Source organism: Aethalodelphis obliquidens, unplaced genomic scaffold, assembly GCF_003676395.1.
Source record: "Aethalodelphis obliquidens isolate GAN/ISIS:26980383/991018 unplaced genomic scaffold, ASM367639v1 scaffold37, whole genome shotgun sequence".
Classification (NCBI taxonomy): Eukaryota; Metazoa; Chordata; class Mammalia; order Artiodactyla; family Delphinidae; genus Aethalodelphis; species Aethalodelphis obliquidens.
In genome coordinates this window covers 7,510,199-7,531,417 of record NW_020837981.1, presented here as the reverse complement: position 1 = coordinate 7,531,417, position 21,219 = coordinate 7,510,199, and the positions used below count along the sequence as shown (strand labels likewise).

The 21,219-nt window shown below is 51.7% G+C and overlaps 1 protein-coding gene across 7 annotated transcripts in view; it reads right to left on the bottom strand.

Annotated features, from left to right (window-relative positions):
• Positions 1-21,219, bottom strand: part of DLG5 (discs large MAGUK scaffold protein 5) — a 121,456-nt gene that overhangs the window by 88,961 nt on the left and 11,276 nt on the right. The window contains exon 1 of one of the 7 annotated variants that reach the window (XM_027129777.1): positions 12,212-12,236. The exons of the other annotated variants lie outside the window; for them this stretch is intronic. The gene's annotated coding sequence lies outside the window, so the exon portion shown is untranslated. Of the gene's footprint in view, positions 1-12,211; positions 12,237-21,219 lie in introns of those variants that run through there. 7 annotated transcript variants of the gene reach the window in all.

Here is a 21,219-nt window from a genome sequence, read left to right as displayed (position 1 = left end):
ACTTAAGGGAACTCCACTTTCTACCATGAATACTTTTGGAATCTTTTCTTTCTTTTTCTTTTTTAAATGAGTACTGCTTTGATACTCAGAAAAAAAATTCTTAAAAAGTTAAGTTAATGAATTCTATAGAATTAATTTGCCTGTGCACAAATAAATGAATGATCAAAAGGGATATCTTTGGAAACACAATTAAGAATAAAAAGAAAAAAAAAATGCAAGCAGCCCTTGCCAGCGTCCCATCAGCCAAGATGAGATAAGGGACTCATGGGGCAGAAATAAGACCGCCACAGCCAATAATCCCAGTCAGGCCATCTCCAGAAAATATCTATTTTTAAAGGCATGTTCCGTTTCATCACATTTCAGAAAAACAAAGAGGAGACCTTGAGGGGCAGACAAGCAGGCTCCGAAGCGACACGCAGCACGCACGCTTACAGCAGCGGCGAGGTCGCCTGTGGCCAGCCAGCGATTTTCATCTGAAAAATGCGAATCTCCAGTGACAGATGGAGCTCAGATACAGAGCTACCATCAGCGTGCAGCCCAACAAAGTGCCAATTTTCATATTTCCAAGGGCCTGCTGGGCCCCCAACTTCTTAGTTTAAATGGAAACTGTCAGACAGGATTTTGTGCAAACATGCGCTTTCCTTGGGGGCAAACATTCTGGGTCTACAACCTGTTCTTTCATTTTCCAAGCTTTTGGTCCATGGCAACAACATCAAAGATGAGCGAGGCGGGTGGGGAGGGCTGTCGGGGGCACCAGAGAACAGAGCAAATACAAAGTGCAGGAAGAGCCAACTGCATTACCAGGAGGTGAAATGCAGCAAGAGCCTCTTTGCTCTGCCCCTGGCTGTCAATCACAGACAAATGACGGGGCTGGGTCCACGTGGGAAGAGCGCTCCCCCCTTCTGCAGCTCCTGCGTGGATGCCCCAGTCAGCGTTAGCAGTTTCCCTCCAGATGATCTACAAGGTCGTGGAGAGGGAAATGACATGACAGAATATGCAAAAGAAAAAAAAAATGTGCAGTGGAGGGCCCCTATGCCCACAGTGAAAGCACAATTCCCATATTCCCATATGAATAGGATCAGATGAGTGGGTTAAAAGTATTACTAATACTCATGGGCAAAGCTGTTGGACACAGTTTTAGTTAACGATTCTTCTGGAAAGACTTTAAAGAGCCAGTAGCTTTTTCATTCTGAGATCATTCACTGGAGCCTCCTTAAATACTCTCAAACGACAGGCTTGCGCCCAAATCCACCTTTACACCATCGGTGTGCTTCAAGCAGATGAAATTCTGAGGCGAGGACATCTGTAAGGACCATTCCAGCCCCTGTTACTAAATCATCTTCCTCTCAAGTTTGATGCACTAAACCTCATTAAACCAAGTCACCTAATACTGACCAACTTCCTCTGAGATGTGTGTTTGGGGTTTGTGTTTGGTGGGGAGTGATGGAGAGATTCCCTCAAGATAACTGAGGAAGAATTGCCAAAATTGAAATATTTCAATCTTCCAACGTCTCGTTTCCCCTCTGTGTTTGCATCTCAAGAAGACAGGATGAAAACCTAGCCAAGAAGAAGGATCACAACCCCTCAAGGATCATGACCTCCTGGGCCTGGGCCTAGGCCAGGCAGAAGAATCAGTGAAGGCTCTTGATACAGGCACGATAAAAACACCAGGAAACACTGCCTTTAACGGCAACCAGAAAGGGAGAGAAGCAGTCCCTGCAACTCCGCCCCCTGCACCATCAAGAAAACTGGAGCCGGGCTTCCCTGATGGCGCAGTGGTTGAGAGTCCGCCTGCTGATGCAGGGGACACGGGTGCGTGCCCCGGTCCGGGAAGATCCCACATGCCGCGGAGCTTCTGGGCCCGAGAGCCATGGCCGCTGAGCCTGTGCTCCGCAACGGGAGAGGCCACAACAGTGAGAGGCCCGCGTACTGCAAAAAGAAAAAAAAAAAGAAAAAAGAGAACTGGAGCCTGTTGTAGGCCTCCCAGCTCAGGGCCCCGCCCAGCCCTGTAGCCTGCGTGTGCAGCCACCTCCCCCATGCTGATGGCCACTCTGTCCACTGGCTCACCACAAAGGCCACTTGTTTCCCATGAGTGCCCAGAACAGTGGCTCAACCAGTTGGCCCAGTCGCGGACTGTGGTTCTGGTGGATGGGTGATGACAAGGGCTGCTCTGACCTCAGCAGACAATTAGCAAGGTAGTGTTGAGTTACCAAGTTCTGGCAGGTCACCTACCAGGCTGGGAGACTGTGTAGGATTCGGCTTGCAGACCCAGGAAGGGGTCAGGCAGGGTCAGCTGCAGGCTAATTCATCTCCGTTTCTGTCCCTCTAGAAAAATGGAGGAACAGAAACTAAGCATTGTTTCCTCTGACCCCGGGGGGTGGGGGGCGGGAGAAGAAAGGTGGTCACAAGGAATTTAGAACTTGTCACATGAGGTCTTAGAGCACAGGATACAGGAAGACAGCCCTCCAAGGAGGTATTTGTAAATCTGGGAACATGGTTCAGTGGACATACGATGGAGAGGGGCACTACTGACCGCCACTGGGTGGGGGCCAAAGATAACGAACATCTTAGAAGTGCAGGAAAATCCAAAACCCAATAGCATCCACTAGACACGCTGAAAGTCGGTTCCATCTATCTTGGCTGTTCTAACCATACCTGAACCACGGTATTTGGCAGAAAACCACAACAAATGAGGGAGGTGGGAAAGAACCAAGAGTTGCAAGAAGGAAGCAGTACAAGGTCTGGAGGAACAGACTACCATCTTTACATGGCCAAACGGTGATGATGAGAAAAAGGGAAAACTCAGAGACCGTTTAAGGCCAAAACACCAAAAGGTACAAAGTGGCTGGATTTACCCATAGAAAAGGCAAGCAGCTTCTTAGAGTGGGGTGCTCCCATCACTGCTGACACTGAGCTGCAGCAGGATGGCCACCCACCAGGACTACAGATGTCTTCGGCTGGTGGACACTCTTGACTATGAGACCCACTCAGGTGCCCACGTCCACCTGACCTACCTCCACAACCCCTCACCAGTCACTTCTTGCTACTGCCACCATCCTGGGGACACCTCTCCCAGCTCAACTGCTTCTTCCACCTCCCGACTCACCTCGAGTCTCCAGGGTCCCAGCTCTGCCACCTGCCACTATGGAGGAGGTACATGATACCTCTCTGTACCTCGCTTCCTCACCCACAATGGTTCGGGAGGATTAAGTGAATAACAAATGTCAAGTGTCTTAACATCAGAGTCATTCCGAGCTACTGGAAAACCAGCGAGCACCACCTCCCGAGAGCATTTCCCAGGGCCCAGCTCTGCACCATCTCCAAGCTCCCAGGAATCCCTGGCTACAGAAGAAAGCCTGCCTTGAGGCTGGCATTCAAGGGTCTTTCTCAAGGGCTAGGCCCAGCCTGTCTGCACCCCCCTCCCATTGCTCTCCCCACCATGCAGGCCTCTGGCCAGGCTAATGGGCCATGTGCTCATCACTCCCTGCCTATGCCCACACATTCCCACTTCCACCATCACCACCACCTGTACCAAGGTCCTAGCCATCTCTCCAGGCCCAGCTTTAAGTGGGACCTCTCCAAGGAGCCTTCCCAGATCCCTCCACCTGGAAACTACCTGTTCTGCTATCAGCCTGCTTATACCTCCTTATGGTTCTAACCAACATCTAGCAGGCCTGGCTGTACCTGTGAGACTGGGGCCCAGGGCTGGCCATCACAGGTGTGTGGTTTGCACAGTCACAAGGCCCTGAGCGTGGCTTCATGCTCTGCTGTTGTCGTCTTAAATCTGTTAATGATTTACGAGCCAGGGGTCCTGCATTTTCACTGTGCACTGGGCTGCACATGAAGTATCCAGTCCTGCTGAGAACTCCCCAAGGAAGAGGCTTTTATTTATCTCTGCATTCCCTGCAGCAGTGCGCAGTGGGGCCTGTTACACAGCAGGGACTCACAGGAGGAGGAAAGGAGGTGAGAGTCTAGGGGTGTCTGCCACCTCGGGCGATTCGTCCATATGTGAGGGGCTCACCTTTCTCCCTTCCTTCTTTCCCCACCACCACCACGCTCACACACAGGACAGAGCACGGAGCTGCAATCCACCTCAGATCATGCCCAACACCCACACTCCCCTCCCGTCCCCACTACACAGCACTCCACAGGACACCATGAAAAAAGTCCTTAAAATGCAGCATCTTAATGACACACGGGTTTGCTGAACAGCTCACTCCCTGCAGAGCTTTAAGATGCAGGACACTGATTCACGAGTCATCCCGGCTCTGCCACTCACTGCCTGTACAACCTTGCCCATGAGGCCCGGAAAGGGGGACTTATGGACAGGCCCTCTCCAGCCTTCCCCACCCCCTCCCTGCCCCTCCTTCAGACCTGGCTCCAGCCCCGCCCCTTTCTGCAGCCTGGCTGGGTGGCTAGGGCCCCGCGGTGACCACTTTACCCCGCTCTCACAGTCCGTATTTGTGGTGCCCACAAGCACCGGACTCAGGAAGACACCAGACACACCCGCAGGCCAGACGTGGCCTTAGGGAACAGGGATGGCAGCCACTTCCTCAGGGAAGGGACACACCCCACCCCACCCCCGCCAAGCGAATGGACTCACACTCAGTACTGGCTCAGATCTGCAGGAGCACATCTGACACGTGCCCTCAATCCACCCCCTACCCCGTGACCCATAAGAAGCCTGCTGGCACTGGCACACAGCCATAAGCCAAGCCAGCTTGTGCGAAAAGCACTCCCGGGCCATACAAACGTATCTGACACATCAGAGAACGAATAATCATTTGTGAAAAGACAGATACAGAACACAACAGACTCCTCCCTCTCCGTCTGACCCGGGACCACTTTAAACATAAAATTTCGGTTGACCCTAGGTGTGTTTTAGCCCTCAAGATAACACTGTTTTCATGAAGAATCACAGAATGTAAAAGACAGAAGGCAGATAAACAATAAGGTGCTACTATATAACACAGGGAACTATATTCAGTATCTTGTATTAACCTATAATGAAAAAGAACATGAAAAATATATATATGTATAACCGAATCACTGCTGTACACCAGAAACTAACAACACTGTAAATCAACTATACTTCAGTTAAAAAAAAAAAAAAAGACACAAGGGAAGCCCAAAGATCAAGTAATCCAACACACCCATTTGACAGATGAGGAAACTGAGGCTCCAGCAGGGTCAGGACTGCCTACCTCTGAGCTCGTAGAGCCCCACCATGCTCCACTTGGACACTGCACCTGTGCACTGTATTAGCACTAGCTGTTCACAAGCCACCTCCCACACCCCACTGTGAGTTCCCTGAGACCACGGTGTTACCTCTTCCACCTCTGTAATTCCAGCATCTCTCACAGGGCCTGGCAACCATACGTACTCAATAAACAACTGCTGAACAAACAAAAGACCCACAGAGACATCCTGAAGCCACACAGTCAGGGCAAACAAAGCTGAATCTGGAGCCCTGGCTTCCTGTGTCGCCACCTTCCTGCTCTTTTCTCAGAGTGAATGCAGTCGGTGCTGCATAACTGAGTGAAGGAACACGAGAATGGCAAGACCCGTATGCTGTACGCTGCCAGGCTAGGATACCGGCCTGGGGGTTAGATCTGTTTTCAGCCCTGCCTCTGACAGAGGCGTGCAGGCCACGTGACCACAGGAGCTGCCCTCTCTGAACCTCGGTTTCTGCCCTTATCAGCTGGAGAACAAAGAAATCTCACCTTGCCTACCTGCCAGTATCTGAGCAAGAAGAGACTGAATACAACACACGAGTGGAACAGAGATCCCCAATAACCCACATCTCCCTCAGCCACCAGCCCACTTATTCTCCCCTAACCCTAACACTTACTCTCCCCAGCGAGAACAGACACCATCAACCCCGCTGTACGGATGGGAAAACAAGGTCCCGAGAGGCCGTGCCAGCTCTTGCAGTGCCCCCTGAAAACCCAGGTGCTCGCTAGGGCTCTGATAACTGCCCCGGGCCAGGGCAGGGGCAAGAAAGGGTTCCAGGAGTGCCTGCCCCTCAGACAGCAACCCCCGCCAATCCCAAATCTAGCTGGGCAGCAACTCCTGTCTGTGACCTGCTAAGTCCACAGCCAGTCCCTGGATGCCACAGGGAAGCATCAGCTGTAGACTGTTGCATGCCTTGGACAGAAGTCCAAGGCAGCCCAGATGACCAAGTAAGAAATAACCAAAAAAATACTCATAGCCTATGGCCTAGAAGTCACTACAGACACCATTACCTAGTTTTCCGATTCTCCCTGGAGGAAACATGGTTAACGGCAGATGGAGGGAGCGGGAGGGCAGTTTCAGGCCCCACCTGCCCCCCTGGACCTGAGCTGGGACATCCCGTCCTCCACTCCCCACTGTCTCCTCTTCCCAACATGGCTATCTTGGGTCCCTCCCACAGATGGGCTGACCTCTCTATTCCTCAGGTAACCAGAGCAAGTAGACAAAACCTGTTTCTAAACCCGAGGCCACTGACTGCGGCTTTCATACAGGGAGCTCTGGGGAAGAAGGTGTGCAGGACCGCCATGTCTATCCGTACCAACTGCATGGCGGCTGGGGTCTCAGTCTCCCACTCAGAGGCTGAATCCTAGCCTCTGTGTGCATACAGACGCGTCAGATATCTGCGAGGGCGATCAGTATCCCAGAGGCGTTACCCGTATGAGCTCTGGAGCCCGCCTGCCTGCTGGGAATCCGAGCTCGTACACATTCTGTGTGACTCAGGGCACCTTCCTTAACCTCTCTGTGCCTTGCTTGCCTCACCCATAAAAGAACGATAATAAAAGTACCCACCTCCCAGGGTTTTTGTGAGGATGAAATGAGATAACATCTGGCACAATACTTGGCATACGATAAAAGCTCCATCTTCCCCCAGCACAATGTTAATAGGGTTGCCTCTGGGATTTTTTGTGTGCTTTTCTTTTTTCTTCTTCATTAACTGAATATTCTACATGAATGTACATGCTTTACTATCAGCAAAGAATAAAGTTTTTGTTTTTGTTTTTTTGAGATAAGGTAGGAAGAACAACTCAGTATCCTAAGTCACACTTTCCTCCAAACACGCAGAACTGTAGCAGCCCTCTCACTGCCGGTCTGTTATGGGAGATCCCCTTTGGGGCAGGGAACCCCTACTGGCCAGAGCAGCCCCAGACTCTTCTGCTCCCTGACCTGTGCTATGCCTGTTCTCCACCCTGCCCATCCAGTAGGACTCAAGCCTGACCTCGTCCAAGAAGCCCTCCCTGTGGGCCCACACTGCAACCTTCCTCCTTGGGAACATCACCTTTCCTTTCACCCTCCCCATCCGGAGCTTGCCCACCCCAGAGCCAGCCTGCCTCGTGCCAATCTGACAGTCCCAGTGGTGAGAAGCCTGCCAACCCCCCAGACGGACGACCTTGAGGGCTGGGCCACCTGCTTGCTCTACAATTTCAAAGCACTCGCCAGACCTCTCTTCTTGGTTCCTCACTCCAACCCCACGAGTGGGCCAGGGGTTCAGGGACGGGAAGTAATGAGCCAGTCCTGCAGCTGGATGAAAGCCCATCTGACCAGCTCCATTCCAGGGCTCATTCCCAATACAGAGCTGCTTCCCACGGGAGGTACAGGCAGGCCCTCAGCCAACAGACCCCAGGGCCAGCTGAGCGGCCTGGCTCCACAGGGCAGAACTGCACTGGCCCCTGCGGCACCTCCCCCTGCCCTTCACCTCCCACTGCTCACACCTCTCCTCCTTCCTCTCCGCTGGCTGGGCTTTGGTCCTCAGCAGCCCCACTGCAGCAGTCAGACCTTCTGAGGGTGCCCAGAGCTGAGGACGCCAGTGACCCCATGGGGGGTTTTGAGCTCTGTACAAGATGCCTCTGGTTTTTCTGTTTTATGTCGAATTATCTACAACACCCCAGGCAACGGTACATTTGAGCCCTGGGTACTTAGAAGAATTTAGCAGGACAGTTTAAAATGTCCAGACTTGGACGTGTCAGATTTCATAAACCAAAGAACTTCAGAACACATATGCAGACCTCCACACTGGGACACCGGAAAGGTCTCTCAACTGTTCAGACCACAGATTCTGTAAAGAGAAAAGAACAGATCTCCCAAGCCCCTCCCAAGATAAAAGAACTCCAAGATTGCCTAAGGGATATCAATCATAGTGTGTGTACACTCGTCTATAATATAACAATGTGTTCTAACAAAGGTGTGACAGTCGCTGATAATCAAGCTTATAATCCAAGTTTTTTTTTTAAAGAGCATGAGCATAACAACCAAACACATGTCTATTAGAATTTAAAAATCTATAAGAAGTATATGTAGGGGCTTCCCTGGTGGCTCAGTGGTTGAGAATCCGCCTGCTGATGCACGGGACACGGGTTCATGCCCCGGTCCGGGAAGATCCCACACGCTGCAGAGCGGCTGGGACCGTGAGCCATGGCCGCTGAGCCTGCGCGTCCGGAGCCTGTGCTCCGCAACGGGAGAGGCCACAACAGTGAGAGGCCCGCGTACCGCAAAAAAAAAAAAAAAAGTATATGTAGGACAATCAGGGAGACTGAAATGCACTGCCTCTTAGATAATGTTACTGTATCAGCACTGAATTCCTGGGTGTGATAATGATGGTGAGTTATGTAGGGGCATGTTCTGGTTCACAGGTGATGCACGCTTCAGTGTTGAGGGGTGAAGTTTTCCGATATCCACCACTTTTTCCAAATGAATCAGGAAAAATATTTTGTGAATTAAATATGGAGTGACAATGAAAAGAAAACAAACATGCCAGGCTGTTACTCAGTGGTGAAACTAGGTGAAGACTACACAAATGTTTAATGTACTAATCTTTCAACTTTTTTGTATACCTGAACATTTACAAAACAGAATATCAGAAAAAAAAATAGTACCATTTGAAATTTGTTTAAAACAGAAAAGCTTGAAGAAAGATAAAATGGCTCATAATCCCACTGCCTAAATAATTTTTCTAAATGATTGCTGTTTAGCTGCTGATTTAAAAATAGGTGAGTGATGCTGTATGTGTGCATATATAATGCTGTAATTCTACCCAAGGGGGAAAATACTCTAAAAGGATTTTTTGTCTCTTAATAAACTAATACTTTAGGCAAATAAAGAATAATAAAGGAGAAAGTCTACTGTACCATTTCTTAACAGCAGAAGGAACTTTTTTAAGTATGTGATTCCCAAAACGAGGGCCTGTCCGAAGATAGGGAGACATGGGGACGAAGTCTGAGAAATATTCTACCAAAATATTCTGAACCCCTTGCCTCTGGGTCAGCTGATGGTGGTAGAACTTTCAGGCAGGGCTCTCCCACCATCTCCACTACCCACAGATAGTACAGCCCTCTGGGGTTCCCCAGAGGTCCTCAAAAGTCCTGTGATTGCCTACGTAGGTCCAGGAGTGTGGGACTGCCACCCCCAACCCCCAAAACACCCATGACCCCGCCAGCTTCAAAACAGCACCTTCTTCCCGGGACTCGTGTCTCCTCGAGGCACCAGAACGGCCCCTCCATCAGTTCTAAAAGACACACGGCTCACAGCCGGCCCCCACGCTTCGGCCAAGGTGGCCCTGCACTCCCCACATCCACTTGACCTCCCCAAAGGCCTGGGCTCGGTCTCCTGATCTCCCCCTGCCCCACCACACTTCCACGCCGGGGAGTGACCTGTTGTCAGAGACGGGGAAGAAAAGGCAAAGCAAACCCTGCTGAATTGCTCGTTAAGATCCTGAAACCTGTCCAGAGAGGGGAGGCTGGCGACAAAGTGAGGGAGACAGAGGTGCAGGCGCATCTGAGGAGGGCTGTCCCGGCAGGGGGAGAAAGAGGACCGGAGGGGAGCGAGAGGAGAGGCAGAGGCACCCAAGAGCGGGGGCTAGGAGACCTGCACAGAGCCCACAACCGGCCTGCTTACTAAAGCCAGGAAAGGGCCGCTCTTCCTGCCAACAGAGTTACCTTTTAATCCAACCCCCGGATGACACCATCTGGCACCAGCACAGGAGCAGCTTCTGAGGGCACACGAGTCATGAGGCTGGCCCCGGTCTGTCCCTTCAGGCTGGGACTTGCCCTGTGATCCCCAGGAAGCGCAGGCCCCTGCCCCACCGAGGCCTGGCTCCCGACAGGCCAGCGCACGCCTAGGAGGGCGAGGCAGCAGCTGAGGACGTGGAGAAAGCTGCCGTGCCGGGCAGAATCACCAAATGCAAAGACCTGAGAAGGGAAGTCACTGGCCCCAAGTCACTGGGCAGGCTGGCATCATGCCAGGAAGAGGCAGCAACCCTAGGATCTTCCTTCTACCCAGATGTGGCAAAGAGATTTGCAGCTCAGGAACAGCTCAACTGGCTGTGGCAGGCTGCCTGGAATTCTGGGCGAGAGGAATTCTGTGGCCCTGGGCAAGCACAGCATGCCGGGCAGATGAGCGAGGCAAGTGAGCAAGTGAGCGCCGGCCTGCTCCACGCCGCGCACTCTGACGACGCGTGGACCAGCCTGCAGTTACGTGCCCACCTCCAGGGCTGATGTCTGAGGCCCCTGCAGTCACCCAGGATACAGAAGCAACGTTCTCTGAGACGCAGTGGGCTTGTCCCCGCCTCCACGCCAGGGGCTGTATCGGCGCCTGCCTCTGTGAACATCCAAATCCCACCCGCACCTCCAGCCCCAGTTCAAAACCGCAGCTCCCGGGGGTGTGAGGGGAGAAGATGTGGGGCGCTGGGCACCAGCCAAGAAGTCTCAAGGCCGGCAGGGCCGGGTGGCACACAGCACGTCTCCTCCAGCTCCGGCAGCACCTGACAGGTACCCCTGCAGGCCCTCCCAGCCTCGGGCGCACCACCTCCTAAGGCAGCCGTCCCATCGCGGACCGGCTCTCCGTGCGCAGTGCTCTTCCTTGTGGGCAACTGAAATCTGCCACCAGGAACTGGCAGCCAAAACGCCACACAAATCTAGCGGCCCCAAAGGCTGCTCCCATTTCCCACCGCAGCTCAGTGTGTGTGCCCTCTGGATCCCAACCACCAGAAGTGAAATCCTGACTCATCAGCTGGGACTCTGGGCAAGTAGCTTGCCCTCTCTGGGCCTCAGTCCCCTCATCTGTAAAATGGGGAAAATAAAAACCCCTCACCTTCGGGTTGCTGGGATGACCCATGAGACACCCATGTAAGCTCCCTGGCACACACTGTAAGTGGCCAATAAACATCTGCAATCCCTACCATCTACCACACTGCTGTAGCAGGCCTGTTTCCACAAGCTCTGTCCCGGCCCAGGCTCCGTCCCTCTCCTGACACTCAGCCCACTTTCTCAAGGCCAGACTTGCGCTTGGCAAGTGTCCAGTTCTACAGCCTCCCTTAGGGGTAGCTGTCTCAGGGGACACATTTCAAACCCTAGCCCCTCCCCCAAAACCTCTGCCCAGAGCTCAGGCAGGCCATCCTAGCAGCCCGGTGGAGCCAGCACACAAGAAATGCAGCAGGAAACAGACCATGACAGGGAGGATTCTCCTCACCCCTCCTAGTCTTGGCCCAAGTCTCTAGCCTCACCACCACAGACCCCCAAAAGTATCCCCACCAGATCACCAAAGCTGCCTTAAAAACACACAGACACCTGAGCAAACAGATATAATCTTGTCAATTCCATGCTCTACAACCTTCCATGGCTCCCTTCGGCCTATTAGGATCAAGTCAAAAAGCCTCACCCCAGCATTGAAAAGAAGGAAATCAGGTACTCAGCGCTTGCTGTGTACCCGATTCTGTGCCAAGGTCTCGGCTACATACTTTATATGTATTACACCTCTTAAAAACTCCCTCTAAGGCTGGTCTTATTACTGCATCTCACAGGGGAGGAAGGCGAGGTTCCAAAACATTAAGCCTCGCCTAAGCCACGTGGCTCAGAAGCACCAAAAGCAGACCTGGAGGCCAGGTCCATGGCCCAGCTCCTGCTTCGTTCTCCTGCTCTTCTGCTCCAGTCCCTCCCTGACCACACCACCATCCAGCCACCACAGGGCCCACAGTCACCCAGCACGCTCGCCTCCTGCCTCGCTGCTCTTCCCCAGGCTTCTCTCCCCCTGCCTGGAACTTACCTACCCATCACCTGACGACTTCTACTCAACCCGCAAAGCCCTCAAGTTTCCTCCTCCATGAGACCAACCCTCAGCCCAGCTCCCCCTTCCATGAGACAAAACCAATCCCTTCCTTGGACGTGCTTCCCAGGCACTTTGTCTCTACCCACATTAGAGCATGACTTACCAGTCCCCAAGCCAGCAGCGCTGCTGTCTGCTCGCTAACGTACATCACTCATCTTGATACCACCACAGCTCAGTGTGTTTGCTTGAATACGTGAATGAATGATGTCCCTTCTAGACTTACAGACCAGGAAACAGAGGATAGTCAGAGCCCTGACCTTTGCAGGGACAAGTGGTAAACAGCCCACCTAGAGTAGCCTCCTGGAGGTTACACCTGGCAAAGAGCTCCTCCTCGGGTGGGTACACCTGAGCAAGTTCGTCGGGACTACCAACTCCACCGTTAGGAAGCAGCACATCCAAACGGTGAAGCTGTGGCAAAAGGCAGCATCAGGGCTTCCCTGGTGGCGCAGTGGTTGAGAGTCCGCCTGCCGATGCAGGGGACACGGGTTCGTGCCCCGGTGCGGGAGGATCCCACATGCGGCGGAGCGGCTGGGCCCATGAGCCGGGGCCGCTGAGCCTGCACGTCCGGAGCCTGTGCTCCGCGACGGGAGAGGCCGCAACGGTAAGAGGCCCGCGTACCGCAAAACAAAACAAAAACAAAAAAACCAAAAAAAAAGGCAGCATCGGTGACTTCTGGGAGCCACAGTGCTGAGGAGGGACATCTGGGCCTTCTCCACGCCCCCACACTGGCAGGGAGCCCCACACAGGGCTCACTCCTACACACAGGAAGCAGCAATCCAGGGGCAGAAGCAGCGCCTCTTGCTGACCTGGACAGAAAGACGCCTGGGCCTGGAGGGGGCCTCGGCCAACAGCACCCCGCTCCAACAGTTTATCAGCCCTGGGTCGCCGTGGGGAAGAGAAGGAAAGATGAGCTCTCCGTCCTGACCCACTTTTCCCAGAGCTCTCTTCCCAGACCCGGCCCGGCCCTGTGAGTTCCTTCTCACCTTGTGACGTCAGTGAGAGAAACACTCACATACGTAGTCATAGACAGAAGACTTTCAGCTCATCAAAACCACTGAGTCGGGGCTTCCCTGGTGGCGCAGTGGTTAAGAATCCGCCTGCCGATGCAGAGGACACGGGTTCAATCCCTGGTCCGGGAAGATCCCACACGCCGCGGAGCAACTAAGCCCATGTGCCACAACTACTGAGGCTGCGCTCTAGAGCCCGTGAGCCACAACTACTGAAGCCCACGTGCTGCAACTGCTGAAGCCTGCGTGCCTAGAAGCCCGTGCTCCGCAACGGGGGAAGCCACCGCAATGGGGGGCCCGCACACCACAATGAAGAGTAGCCCCCGCTCGCCACAACTAGAGAAAGCCCAGGTGCAGCAACGAAGACCCAACACAGCCAAAAAATAAATCTAAAAAAAAAACAACCACTGAGACTCCCACTTCACAGACAAGGAAAACGGCACCTAGAGGTAGGTCCCTAAACAGCGCTCTCCCCACTCTGCTGCCCCCCTGACCCGCAAGTACATCACAGCTGTCTCAAGTGAGACAGAACACACAAGCTCCTCTGCTTCCCTTCCCTGGGCAGGCTCCGACCCTGAGGAAGCACCAGGCAGCGAGTCGAAGGCTCTTCCGGCTGCTGGTAAAACTGCAGATGAGACCAGCCCACACCCAGGTTCTGTTTCAGGAGACCTAGGGAGGGGGCGGGGAGTCTTCACTTTTCAGAAGCTTCCCAGGGGATTCTGAAGACAAGGATCCAAAAACTACACCTGGAGAGACCTAGGAGTGACTCAGAATCAAAGCCATCTGCCTGCCAATTTGTAACACCAGCCTTAAAATCGTCCATACCCTTTGACCCAGTAGCCCCACTTCCAGGTATTTATCCCGAGGAGATGAAGAAGTACACAGATCCTCACAGCGACATGACTTATACTGAAAAGTGGGACATTTCTAAATCTCCAATCAAGGGGAACCGGTGACATACATCTTGATATGGCAATACTGTACACCCATAAAAAGTGATTCCTTTGTTCACTCTTTTAAAAAACGCTTCCTAGTAGTTACCGCCCGTTAGTAAAAGCACCTGCAACTTATTCTTTTGATTGCCTGCATTTTTTAAACTCTCTACCATAAGCATGGTGAATTACATGTTAAAACCAAGGAATCATTTTGTTTTAATTACTGGCATCAGATCTAAAGCATGAAGCCCAGTTCAACTGGAGGAGGAAGGACTGCAGGTGGCATCCAGTTCAACCATGAACGTGACAGAAGGAACACCTTCCCTGCCACGCCCGAGGTTCTGCTTGAATACTTCCAGCAGTCAGGAGCTCATTTCCTTTCCTAAAGCAGTGGTTGCTGGCAATTAAAAAGTTGCTCCTTAGTCTGAGCACGACTCTACCTTCCTGAAGCTAAAATCCCCATCTCTCTTGCAGCACATGACATCAAAAGTTCAATAAATACACAGAACAGAGCTATTTTTCTAATCAACTGACTTAAAGGGTGACTACCCGTATCTGCCCACTACAGCCAAGATGTCAATGCGGGTTTTGGCAGGCACTGCTGACGCGTGTTCCCAATGCCATGTTTAAACAGAGTGCTGGTCACCCCCCCACAATCACCTAGATGAGTATTACAAACATCCCTACTGAGTCAGCTGTTCCACACACTACAGCTGGCCCTCCCCCGCTGGTGACTGCGACAGCCCCGCGACAGCATGGGCAACTCTTCACCAAGACCATTTTTGGCAGGTGAGTAATCTGCCTGAGGTTGCTAGCTCAGCCCAGACACACAGACGCCGCACCACCAGAAGCCGGCCACCGGGAGCAGGCAAAAGCCCCTTCCCTCAAGGACAGCAGCCCACAGAAAAGTGATGCTTCTTTCCTCCCTCTCTTATTTATTCCCTTTTATTCCCATTTCCCTTCCAATTCTACTCCCCCAGGCACTTAGGCGACCATTGTTTTGTCTATCTTTTTGTGTGTGTTCTTGAAAAATGGGCATTGTTTTGTATTGTTAATTTACATAACAGCGCTGCAGTATCCATCTCACTCTACTTCTTACTTTTTCAAGGAGCACCATGCTTTAAGCTCCATCCCATTGCCATGTGTGTGTCTCATCAGTCACTTGGAACCACTGCACTGTCAGCTCTCCCAGGGATGGATGCCACCCACGGAGCACTGCAGTGAACCTTCACCTCCCTCCGGGAACTTGTGAGGGAGCCTGGGGCATTCACACTCAGGAGAGGGGCTGCAGGGTCAGGGCTTGGCGGCTGCCCTGCCAGAGGCTCCAGGACGACTGCACCAGCAGGGGTGAGCTCCCACATCCCCACACCCCGCTGTCCACGGACATCATCTAGCTTTCTAGTTTCTGCCAGCCTAGGAGGTGGGAAAGGAGAGGGTTCACTGTGGATTCTTACCAAACCTGCCAGAACCATGCCTCCTGGGAGAGCAGCGAGAAAGGCATCTGCCACAGTAAGCGTCAGTAGCGCTGATGGAAACAATTGCTCATTAATAAAAATCTCCACTGGGAAACCTCACTCCCTGGAGCTGTCACAGACTGCTAGAGCACAAACACCACACACCACCTTGCAAAATGCCCTGGATCCCGCCTGCTGTGGTCAGTGGAGGAGCCTCCCAAGGAAGCCGACTGCTCAGGAATGGGCAGCGATGGGCTCTCAGCCGACTTCGCTTCTTTATGTGCAATCACACAGCGCCACCACCAAGGACTATTATGCACAGCTCATACCACATGTGACGCCCCATGTGATCTGACAGCACCTGAAGCAGTCTTTACCTGTTCAATGCGTCCCAGCAAGGTCAAATTGCTCTAAAGATTGCTAAACGCTGATTCCAGTCTCTGTGCTAACTTCATCACGGATCAGGAGCCCAGAGTCTGCAGACCAGCGCTGGTTTGTAGACCACACCGAGTGTGGGACAGAGCGGGGAACAAACCAACCACCCTGCCCTGGAAGGCACAGCGTAAGGTGGCGCTTCATTGTAATGATGATAACGAATATTAGCCGATGCTCCCGCAGTGCTCCCTGGGTGCCAGGGGCTGCTCTCAACACTGCAAAACTAGTAACTCCTTTAACCCTTACAAGACAAGGTCTTACTATTATTCTCATTTGACAGATGAGGAAACCAAGGCACAGAAGGAGAGTGACTTGCCCACGGTCACAGTAAGTAGCAGATCCAAGATCTGAACCCAGTTCTTGACTCGGACGCAGGCTCTTAACCACTCGACTAAGCGGATTCCTGAGTGACCTGACCCCTCCCCACCTGTTCCCTCACTGTAAGGTGGAGTAAGGACCCCCAAAGGGTTGCTGAGGTCAAATGAGGAAATACAAAAGTAACAGAGAAAGTACCCTGTGCAATAAAAACACCTACCATCTGTGCAGTGCACAGCGATCTACGTGCATGGCACCATCTCCCTGCACCATCCACCTACTTTCACGCCAGCTCGGAAGGCAGTGGCGTCACAGGTCCCATCAGAGAGAGAAGGATAAGGATTGGTGAGGCTACGTGAGGTGGCCACGGGGACACAGCTAGAGGGCAATGCTCACTTATTTCTCCTCAGCCACCTCACTCCTCAACCGCTCCCTTCTCCTCCCCAAAGAGAAGGCCAGCAGATGGGAATGGGCTTCAAGTTCCCTGGAGGACTCAGGGACCCTGATTTCTAAACACCCCAGCTGTAATTCTCAGACTTGAAACTTAGGAGAAAAAAGAAGGCCTTCCAATCCATCTAAGGGCTCACAGAAAGCCAACGAGGCACCTCTGGGGATTCCGAGAAGGCTAGTCTGTCTACACCCCCTTACACCACCCTCCTCTGGCCACAGTGCCCTCTCCCACATTCTACCGACCACCCTCTAGCCCATGCCAACCCCGCCTATTCCTCTAGGCAGGTTCGGGCTGAAGCAGCCTCACAGAGAACCGATGCAGGGAGAATGACTGGACGCCAACAGCCAGGCTTGCCCTGTGCCTTCCAGGGGCTGGCTGGCCTCACCCTATTTTCCCAGGGCCTGCTGAGTACATGCCCTAAACAGAAGCCCCCAATTCCTGTGAAGACCCACTATTCACAGAATGGATTTTCTCCCAAGCCTCCTGCCCCTGCTCTGCACGCTGTCTCATCAGGCCTGCCTTCCTCCTTGTCCCTGTCCAGCGCCCACCCAGCCTGCCAGCCGCCCTCCCTCACCCAGCTCACAGTGCACTGATCTTTAGGTGGCCCCCTCTGTGCTGCATGACCTGTTCTGCTGGACACCTGCTCCCTCGGGCTTGGGCTTTCCAATGAGACAATAAACTCCTGGTGGGCAGGAGTCATCTTCTTTGTCACCCTTTTGAGAATCTTACAGATTTCTGCAAATACACTTGTCATCTGCTATAAACCACAAAATGGAAGGTGAGGAGAAGCAAGTCTATAAGCTAAGCTGATGACCTTCCAGCATTTCTAAAAGCTCCAGAATAGGCAGCGCAACCAAAACTGAAAACCTTTGAGGAAGAATAGGATATACCTTCCATCTAAAAGAGCAAACCCAAGTCGGGGCGCCCAGTACGGGACTGTGGCGTCGTTCATGAGCGAGGCTAATGTCTTTCTCACCTCTGCGTGCTCAGCACTCAGCAGCGCCTGGTCGGAGCACTGACCAGGTTCACACTGGATGGATGATGGATGGGCAGACGGACAGGCAGTTGGCCAGATAAAACTTGGACCCGACTCAGCCTGGTCTCCACCCTAAAGGCTGAGTGATCTCATGCAAGAAGACAGTGACCACCTCTGCTGAATTTTCACATGGGAAGTCTTAATGCTGGATTGGCCAAAAAGCTCGTTCGGGTTTTTCCCTAACATCTTATGGAGGAGACGGTCGTATATAATAAACTCTCACACACGGGCCCGAAATTCTAAGCTGCTTCAGGTTCAGCTATATTTTTTCCAGGAGAAGGACCCAGAGCCAGCACATTTTCGGTTTGTTATTCTCTTGCTTTTTCCTGGATCCAGTTCCCACCGAGGCTGGCCATGGGGGTGGCCGGCTCAGTGTCCACGGGGCCTTTACCCTCTTATCTTTATTAAAGGTTTTTTCCTCTGGGGCAAGAGGCTCAGTGGCGTCATTTTGCTTTTTGAACTCTGTCCCGTGACTAAGCAATAAGAAACCACACAGTCAGTCCTAGAAGTTTTTGCTGTGTCATAAAAAGAATGAGACAAGGAGGTACCTCCTGCCAACATCACACCCATTCTCTGACTCAGCACTAAAGTTAGACGTCACGTCCTATGTTTGCATTCAGAGAGTACCCCCTGTGTGACAGGTGCCCAGAACATGTCTGCTCAATGAATGAACCCTGTCACGAAGAAGAGGAGGGGTGTCCAAGGCTCAGGACACAGAAATGTCACTGGGGACCTTCACAGGATGGCCCAGAATACAGAACAAATGCAGATTCTATAAAGAAACTGACCAAGACTCCAAAGCCTGCCCAGCCTCTCAGCAGCTGGAGGCCCTGAGCAAGGTGACAAACCTCTCTTGGCCTACTCTGCCCATTTGTGGAACATAAATACCAACTGCATGGTCTGATAAAAGATTTTTTCTCAATGGTCAGGAAGGAGAGCTACAGCACAACTCCATGAACTGCGATGCCCTGTTACATGCTGGAAAGGCTGGTGCCTGCAAAGCCAGGCCTGGATCAGGAAAAACCAGTCAAGGCTCCTGAGACTCCCCGCCCAGTCTGTGGCTGGTGGAGATGCCTTGGAAGGAGCCCCGGCCTGGGAAGAAACCTGGATCCTGCGTCCAGCTGCACCGAGGCATGCTATGAGAGCCTGGTGGAGTCCCTTTGTGTCTTTGGACTCTGCTATTTCTCATTTATAAAATCAGCAGTCTGGGCAAAGTGGTCTCTCAGATCCCTTCCAGCCCCAATACTCGACAATCTTAAGCTGCTTAAGAAACATAAACAGGAAATGAAAATTCTGGCCAGATGAGAAGAAAGAGAGGTTACCCTGAGCAAGACGAATAGAGGTTATCGTGAGTATTGAAAAGGTCATTATACTTCTTTAAAGTATGACTTCTTACATCAGAATATAAAAATACAATTAAGAAAAAAATAAAAAAATAAAAATAAAAATACAATTAAGTTTCTTCCCATGTGTTTGTTATCCCATCACTCACTATTGGCTGGACAGATTTTTCACCACATTTGGACAGCAGATTTGCAGTGGTCAAAATGATATACAAGAATATTCGTTTGGGAGTCCCAGGCCATCTTAAGGAGTCTGATGGTTACCATCCGGACAAGTAACCTGAAGTTGACTCAGAAAGAGGCCTGAGAGCCACCTGGGAGAGACAGGCCATACCTAGAAAAACACTGTGGGTAGAAAAAACACACCCTGGCTTGAGACGGCCACCAAGGCTGCAGCTCAGAGTCACAAGCGATCATCTCTGCTGGCTTCCCACACAGGCAGCTCCACAAATCCCACCTGCAGGCTGCATATCGGAAGGGGCTTATCTATGCAACAACTAACAATTCTCTTATGCAATGTAGGGGTAGGGCCAGTCAGTGATATTATTAAAAAAAAAAAATAGAAGAAGTTTTCAGAAAAGGTAACCACTTCCCACCTGACCCCATCTGATGGGATTTCACTCTGCTCCTTCCCAATCACTGTCTTGTGTAGCAGAGAATGGTTTTTTATTAGCTGCACTGTGGTCACTTGTCATTTTTGACAGCATGGTTTATCCTGAAAGGAAACCTACAAAGGTAAACAGAGGAAGCAGACAAAGACAAGAGTATCTGGTGGAAGCACAGCTGCCACTGGCAGCAGCCTCTGGGTCCAGCTGTGACTCACCAACCCAGCTCAGCTCAGGCAAAGGAAGGTGAGGCTTTGGGTAGCTCTTCACCTCCCTCTTCATGGAGAGCATCTTAAAACAAAAGCATCCAAGCACACTGGTTTTCAAACCCTGTTCCACAGAACTCTGGAGAACCCGAGGGAACTGTGCGGGGGCACCGCAGGGAGTCCATGGGGAAAAGGGCAAGCTCCAGGCCTCCATACCTGTTCACCACAGCACCTGTCTATCTTATATATCTGGCTTTCATGTAAGAGTCCGGTTAACGAAAAGAATCCCACAGCTTAAAAAAAAAAAAAAAAGGCAAAAATAAAAAAATTTAACTCATAAAGAACAGTTACATTTCACATATGTTATTTCATTTAATCGTTCCCAACAGCCCTGTGAGAAAACTGAGGCTAAAGGGGTTTACGATCAGACTCCACAACCCATTCTCTAACGTAACCATCCCATGCTCACCCACCATCTATGTGGACTCTCGGGGAAGGGACGTCACCACCTACAACAGTCCACTCCATAGCTGGATAGCACAGACCATTAAAACAAGTTCTACATTGAACAAAAGGCCCAGGGAAGCGGGGGCTGCTGGGGATTCTAAAAGAGACTCAGAAAGCAGCATCAACTAAAGGCAACGTGTGGACCTTATGAAAATCCTGATTTGAACAAACCATCTATAAAGAGGCATTTCTGCAACAAGGAAAACTGAGTATCAACTGGATATGAGATGACATTAAGAAATTATTAATATTGTTGGTTGTTGGGATAGGAAGGGTGGGAGGGAGAGGCAAGAGGGAGGAGATATGGGGATATATGTATATGTATAGCTGATTCATTTTGTTATACAGCAGAAAGTAACACAACGTTGTAAAGCAATTATACTCCAATAAAGATGTTAAAAAAAAAAGATTGTTGGGTGTAAAACTGGTCTTCCGGTTATATTTTTTTTCTAAAGGCCTTATCTCTTAGAGATACCTCCTCAAGTATTTATGGAGGAAGTGATAGGCTGTCTGGGATTTGTTTCAAAATATTACAGAAAATGGGACTTCCCTGGTGGCGCAGTCGTTAAGAATCTGCCTGCTAACGCAGGGGACATGGGTTCGAGCCGTGGTCCGGGAAGATCCCACATGCCACAGAGCAACTAAGCCCGTGCGCCACAACTACTGAGCCTGCGCTCTACAGCCCGCGAGCCACAACTCCTGAGCCTGCGTGCCACAACTGCTGAAGCCTGTGTGCCTAGAGCCCGTGCTCCGCAACGAGAAGCCACCGCAATGAGAAGCCCGTGCACCGCAACGAAGACTAGGTCCCGCTTGCCAC